Source organism: Oncorhynchus masou, chromosome 29, assembly GCF_036934945.1.
Source record: "Oncorhynchus masou masou isolate Uvic2021 chromosome 29, UVic_Omas_1.1, whole genome shotgun sequence".
Classification (NCBI taxonomy): Eukaryota; Metazoa; Chordata; class Actinopteri; order Salmoniformes; family Salmonidae; genus Oncorhynchus; species Oncorhynchus masou.
Window position 1 is genome coordinate 66,692,439 of NC_088240.1, and position 6,387 is coordinate 66,698,825.

At 40.0% G+C, this 6,387-nt stretch overlaps 1 long non-coding RNA gene across 3 annotated transcripts; it reads left to right on the plus strand.

Moving 5' to 3' along the window:
• The first annotated feature begins 309 nt into the window (after positions 1-309).
• Positions 310-5,353, plus strand: LOC135520348 (uncharacterized). Of its 3 annotated transcripts, none has more exons than XR_010452370.1 (3): positions 310-516; positions 796-1,393; positions 1,744-5,353. It is a non-coding gene; the product is annotated as an uncharacterized LOC135520348 (long non-coding RNA). The 3 variants fall into 3 exon arrangements; XR_010452368.1 differs by having other exon boundaries at positions 1,295-1,393; XR_010452369.1 differs by having other exon boundaries at positions 1,295-1,393; positions 1,799-5,353.
• Positions 5,354-6,387: the final 1,034 nt, after the last annotated feature.

Below are 6,387 nucleotides of genomic sequence, written 5' to 3' on the forward strand. Positions count from 1 at the left end.
AACCAGGGAAAAGCTCCCATATGAGATAAACCTTGAAGAATGTTTTAACTTCTATCTATACACCAATTATGTTTATTCCATATTGATTTGTGGTTGTGAGTGCATTTTCTTAAAGTCAAATTTCACTGCTGCTCTATTTCACTATATATGGCCATTAATATGTTATTAACATATCATGTGTAGTCAAATGTTTTAATTTCCTGATTTTCCACAAATGCAAGTGTTTCTCCCTCTCACCGGTAGAAACGAACAGCTACATTTCCTGGTTGTAAGCAAACCACAATGTCCAGAATTCATTGCGATGTGGAGCTGTATACAGTTGACGTAAGAAAAATCTAAATGTCTGTGTTTGCAGCCAGCATTTTCAGACAGAGGATTTCGGAACGGAACTGAAGTCTCACTGATGGGGTTGCAATGTCGTTGAGCTTTGAAAATTGATGATATTCCACTGAAATTCCCCTTCACCTCAAAGAGGAAGGCATCTGATCCGCGCAGCAGAAAATAAGTTAAGCTGAGGTAACGTAGCTAACTTTACCTAGCTAACTAACTAACTAGCTTGATAACTAGTGAACTACATTTGGTTTATCTAAACCAAAATCTAGTTAGCTAGCGTCCATAATATGCTGGCTAGACATTTCAAAGCATAACAATGTCATCAGCCAGCTGCTATCTGGCGATGTGATTTTTTTTAACTTTGCAAGCTAACATTAGCTTCGTTAGGTTATGTTAGCTAACCATTAGCTAGCTAGCTAACTAACTATCGTAGAGGCTAACGTGGCTATGTGTTCTACTTAGAGTATGATCCCATCAACATCTGCAGCGGTATCAACATCAAGCTCAGCACCAAGAACCTAAAATCTACTAAATCTTTCCATAACTCCATGATGAGCAAATAAATAAACTGGAGCTAGGCAAAAACATGGCCTGTGTCTTTTTGTCATAGTTGGTGTGTTTACAAGTAGGCTACAACTTCTACTGTAGTTTTATCTGTATTATGGAGGCTTAGTTGATTGTTCATGCAAGGCTTGAAGTTTACATTGGGGAAAAATAGGTATTAGTAAGGAGGGGATGGTGTGGGTGACTGACTTGTGTCTGTTGGAGGTGGGTATTGTGTGAAGGTTAGTATGCATGATCTATTGACATGAATGGGGTGGGTGGATATGGTATCTTGTTTGAGTGTGTATTGATGGGGACAAAGTAGTAAAATGTTGCCTAATCACTGACTTCTGTGTGTCCTACACACTAATCCTGCTGCTGCTGCTGCTGATGATGATGGCTTTGACACCGGCTTTAGTAGTACAGCGCCTGTAGATCCATTGGATGAAAGCTTTCAGCCTGAAATAAGCTCAAGCTCAACAACATCTGAATTTGAAACAAGCCAGGACAGCCAAAGGTATTTATGAAAGCACAATACCCTCTTTAGAAAACCAGCAATACACTAAGCTGTCTACAAGACAAGTGCATTTTTCTACAAGACATTTTTCACACCCTTCCAGTCAGTTCTTTGGCATGGGGGGAAAGGGGCTGTTTGTATACTCTTCATTCTATTCCCTCTATTGTTGGTAGTTCTTGTCTTACTCAAAAGCACAACTGTATGTGCTCATACACAACTAGACTGTTTACAAGTCAAGCCCCACCTCAAACGTTTCTCATCTTTGCTAACAGCCCATCTCAATGCCCCATTATTGACTCTGAGTGTAACGAAACACGTACCAGTCTATTGTACCCTTTTTTTATTTACAGATGAACACAGATTATTGTATGGTTACACATCCTCATGATCAGTCTGGCTTTCCAGGAGACTTGCAGTACAAACAAATCTTCTGCAAGAGGTCGAAGCAGTGGGGAGTGAAAAGGTGTACGAGAGGCCACATGGCTGTGAAGTGCAGAAAAGAGCAGATTGTTGTCTACAAGGAGCCAGAGTCACAGCTCCACTAAACATCTCTGCCAACATCACCACAGCGCCAAAGCCTGCTAAACCAGCTAACATTTCCCAACACAAGAAGAGGTTCACCAGCTGAAAAACATTCAGGAACCTACCTGGAACATTCAACCAACATAACATCCATATTTTGTAATATAATATATAAATGCCTAGTATGCTTACAACTGCATTGTGGTATATATGTTGCTAGCTGTTGTACATACAGTTGAAGTGGGAAGTTTATATACACTTAGGTTGGAGTCATTCAAATTAGATTTTCAACCACAAAACAAATTTCTTGTAATAAACTATAGTTTTGCCAAGTCGGTTAGGACATTAATTTGTGCATGACAAAAGTAATTTTTCCAACAATTGTTTACAGACAGATTATTTCACTTATAATAACTGTATCACATTTCCAGTGGGTCAGAAGTTTAAACACACAGTTGACTGTGCCTTTAAACAGCTTGGAAAATTCCAGAAAATCATGGCTTTAGAAGCTTCTGATTGACTCAAATGATGTCAATTAGCCTATTGGAGGTGTACCTGTGGATGTATTTCAAGGCCGACCTTCAAATTCAGTTGCCTCTTTGCTTGACATGGGAAAATCAAAAGAAATCAGCCAAGACCTCAGAAAAAGAATTGTAGACCTCCACAAGTCTGGTTCATCATTGGGAGCAATTTCCAAACACCTGAAGGTACCACGTTCATCTGTACAAACAATAGTACGCAAGTATAAACACCATGGGACCACGCAGCCGTCATACCGCTCAGGAAGGAGACGTGTTCTGTCTCCTAGAGATGAAAGTACTTTGGTGCAAAAAATGCAAATCAATCCCAGAACAACAGCAAAGGACCTTGTGAAGATGCTGGAGGAAACAGGTACAAAAGTATCTATATCCACAGTAAGACAAGTCCTATATCGACATAACCTGAAGAAAGGCCGCTCAGCAAGAAAGAAGCCGCTGCTCCAAAACTGCCATAAAAAAGCCAAACTACGGTTTGCAAATGCACATGGAGAAATGTCCTCTGGTCTGATGAAACAAAAATAAAACTGTTTGGCCATAATGACCATCGTTATGTTTGGAAGAAAAAGGGGAACGCTTGCAAGCCGAAGAACACCATCCCATCCGTGAAGCAGATGGTGGCAGCATCATGTGAGGGTGCCTTGCTGCAGGAGGGACTGGTGCACTTCACAAAATAGATGGCTTCATGATGAAGGAAAATTATGTGGGTATATTGAAGCAACATCTCAAGACATCAGTCAGAAAGTTAAAGCTTGGTTGCAAATGCGTCTTCCAAATGGACAATGACCCCAAGCATACTTCTAAAGTTGTGGCAAAATGGCTTAAGGACAACAAAGTCAAGGTATTGGAGTGGCCATCACAAAGCCCTGACCTTAATCCTATAGAAAATGTGTGGGCAAAACTGAAAAGGCGTGGAGGCCTACAATCCTGACTCAATTACACCAGCTCTGTCAGGAGGAATGGGCCAAAATTCACCCAATTTATTGTGGGAAGCTTGTGGAAGACTACACGAAATGCTTGACCCAAGTTAAACAATTTAAAGGCAATGCTACCAAATACTAATTGAGTGTATGTAAACTTCTGACCCACTGGGAATATGATGAAAGAAATTAAAGCTGAAATAGATACTATTATTGTGACATTTCACATTCTTAAACTAAAGTGGTGATACAAACTGACCTAAGACAGGAAATTTTTACAAGGATTATATGTCAGGAATTGTGAAAAACAGAGTTGAAATGTATTTGGCTAAGGTGTATGTAAACTTCCGACTTTAACTGTATGGACAGTGCCTTCGGAAAGTATTCAGACCCCTTGACTTTTTCCACATTTTGTTATGTTGCAGCCTTATTCTAAAATGGATTGATAGAAAACATTCTTCTCAGCAATCTACACACAAATCCCCATAATGACAAAGTGAAAACAGTTTTTTAGAGATTTTAGAAAATGTATTAAAATTAAAAAGACCCCTTATTTATGTAAGTATTCAGACTCTTTGCCATGAGACTGTTTCCATTGATCATCCTTGAGATGTTTCTACAACTTGATTGGACATGATTTGGAAAGGCACACACCTGTCTATATAAGGTCCCACAGTGCATGTCAGAGCAAAAACCATGCCATGAGGTTGAAGGAATTGTCCGTAGAACTCAGAGACAGAATTGTGTCGTGGCAAAGATCTGGGGATGGGTACCAAACATTTCTGCAACATTGAAGGTCCCCAAGAACACAGTGGCTTCCATCATTCTTAAATGTAAGGAGTTTGGAACCACCAAGACTTTTCCTAGAACTGAGCAATCAGGGGAGAAGGGCCTCGGTCAGGGAGGTGAACAACAATCCGATGGTTACTCTGACAGAGCTCCAGAGTTCCTCTGTGGAGATGGGAGAACCTTCCAGAAGGACAACCATCTCTGCAGCACTCCACCAATTAAGCCTTTATGGTAGAGTGGCTAGATGGAAGCCACTCCTCAGTAAAAGGCACATGACAGCCCGCTAGGAGTTTTCCAAAAGACACCTAAAGGACTCTCCGACCTTCAGAAACAAGATTCTCTGGTCTGATTAACAAGATTTTACTATTTAGCCTGAATGCCAAGCATCACGTCTGGAGGAAACCAGGCACCATCCCAACAGTGAAGCATTGTGGTGGCAGCAACATTGTCTGGGGATGTTTTTCAGTGGCAGAGACTGAAGGATTGAAGGGAAGATGAATGAAGCAAAGTACAGAGAGATCCTTGATGAAAACCTGCTCCAGAGTGCTGGAGCACTCAGGACCTCAGACTGGGGCGATGGTTCACCTTCCAACAGGACAACGATCCTGAGCACACAGCTAAGATAAAGCACGAGTGGCTTCGGGACAAGTCTCTGAATGTCATTGAGTGGCCCAGCCAGAGCCCAGACTTGAACCCGATCCAACATCTTTGGAGAGACCTGAAAATAGCTGTGCAGCGACGCTCCCTATCCAACCTGACAGAGCTTGAGAGGATCTGCAGAGAAGAATGGGAGAAACTCCCCAAATACAGGTGTGCCAAGCTTGTAGCATCATACCCAAGAATACTCGAGGCTGTAAACGCTGCCAAAGGTGCTTCAGAGAAGTACCGAGTAAAGTGTCTGAATACTTGTGTGAATGTGATATTTCAGTTCTTTATTTTTTTAAATAAATTTGCAAAAATGTCTAAACGTGTTTTTGCTTGGTCACTATGGGGTATTGTGTGTAGATTGAGGGGGAAACAATGTAATCAATTTTAGAATAAGGCTGTAACGTAACATGGGGAAAGTCAAGGGGTCTGAATACTTTCCAAGTACATTGTATATAGTGGTTTTATATATATATTTTTTACAAATGTATTGACAAGTGATGACAGCTGTATCAGAAACCAATAAAGTGTCGATGATAACTTCTGGATCAATTCATTGTGAAATTCTTGAAATGTATTTGGATAAACTAGCTTCAAGCTTAATGCTAAAATAAATTATGCAGGGAGTTGGTGTATCATTTAAACTTTAATTTGATGGCAAGTAAACGTGCTTCAGTAAATTAGTCTGTCAAGATAGTATATAAATAGACATGGCTTGTATTCAAAACAACATTTATTTTTTTCAATGTGAGCTTACACAGCAGGAACAGTTATGCCAATTTATGACATACAGTACTAGTCAAAGTTTGGAGACACCTACTCATTCAAGGGTTTTAGTTTTTTTTAAAGTATTTTGTGCATTGTAGAATAATAGTGAAGACCTCAAAACTATGAAATAACGCATATGGAATCATGTAGTAACCAAAAAAGTGTTAAATAAATCCAAATATATTTGAGATTCTTCAAAGTAGCCATGCTTTGCCTTGATGACAGCTTTGCACACTCTTGGCATTCTCTCAACCAGAAAATAATAAAAATCAAGAAAACTCTGGAATTAGTAGGTTTGTCCAAACTTTTGACTGGTACTGTATGTACAGTTCTTTATTTTCCTAATGAGTGGCACTGAGGCTAGCTAGGCTAGTTATCCAGCTAGCTATAATGCTAGACTACAGTACATTTTAGGTTTAGCAAACATACCTAGCTAGCTAGCGAAACTTGGCTAGCTTGGCTTGTTGTGGTACTAGCAAGGCCGTTATGGCTGAATCGATCACTAAATTGTACTGTACTGAACAATATTGCCTTGCGGGTATTGTTACAGTAGCTCTGTACCGACCGCAAAACAACTTACTTATTTGTAATTTGCCCTCCCGAGTCCTGTTCCAGCTGGTTTGAGCTGCTGCCACTACTTGCTGGACTCACAATTACTTTTCTTTCTTGCTCTTCAGTGTTTTCTGGATCAAATAAATAGGGCTGTATGTTCCTATGTAAAATAACAACAAATAAATCGTCATCCAGCTCTTCTTGGAAAAAGGAATCATCAGAAGCAGCCATTGTAACTAATTATTTAGCAATCTCGGATAGA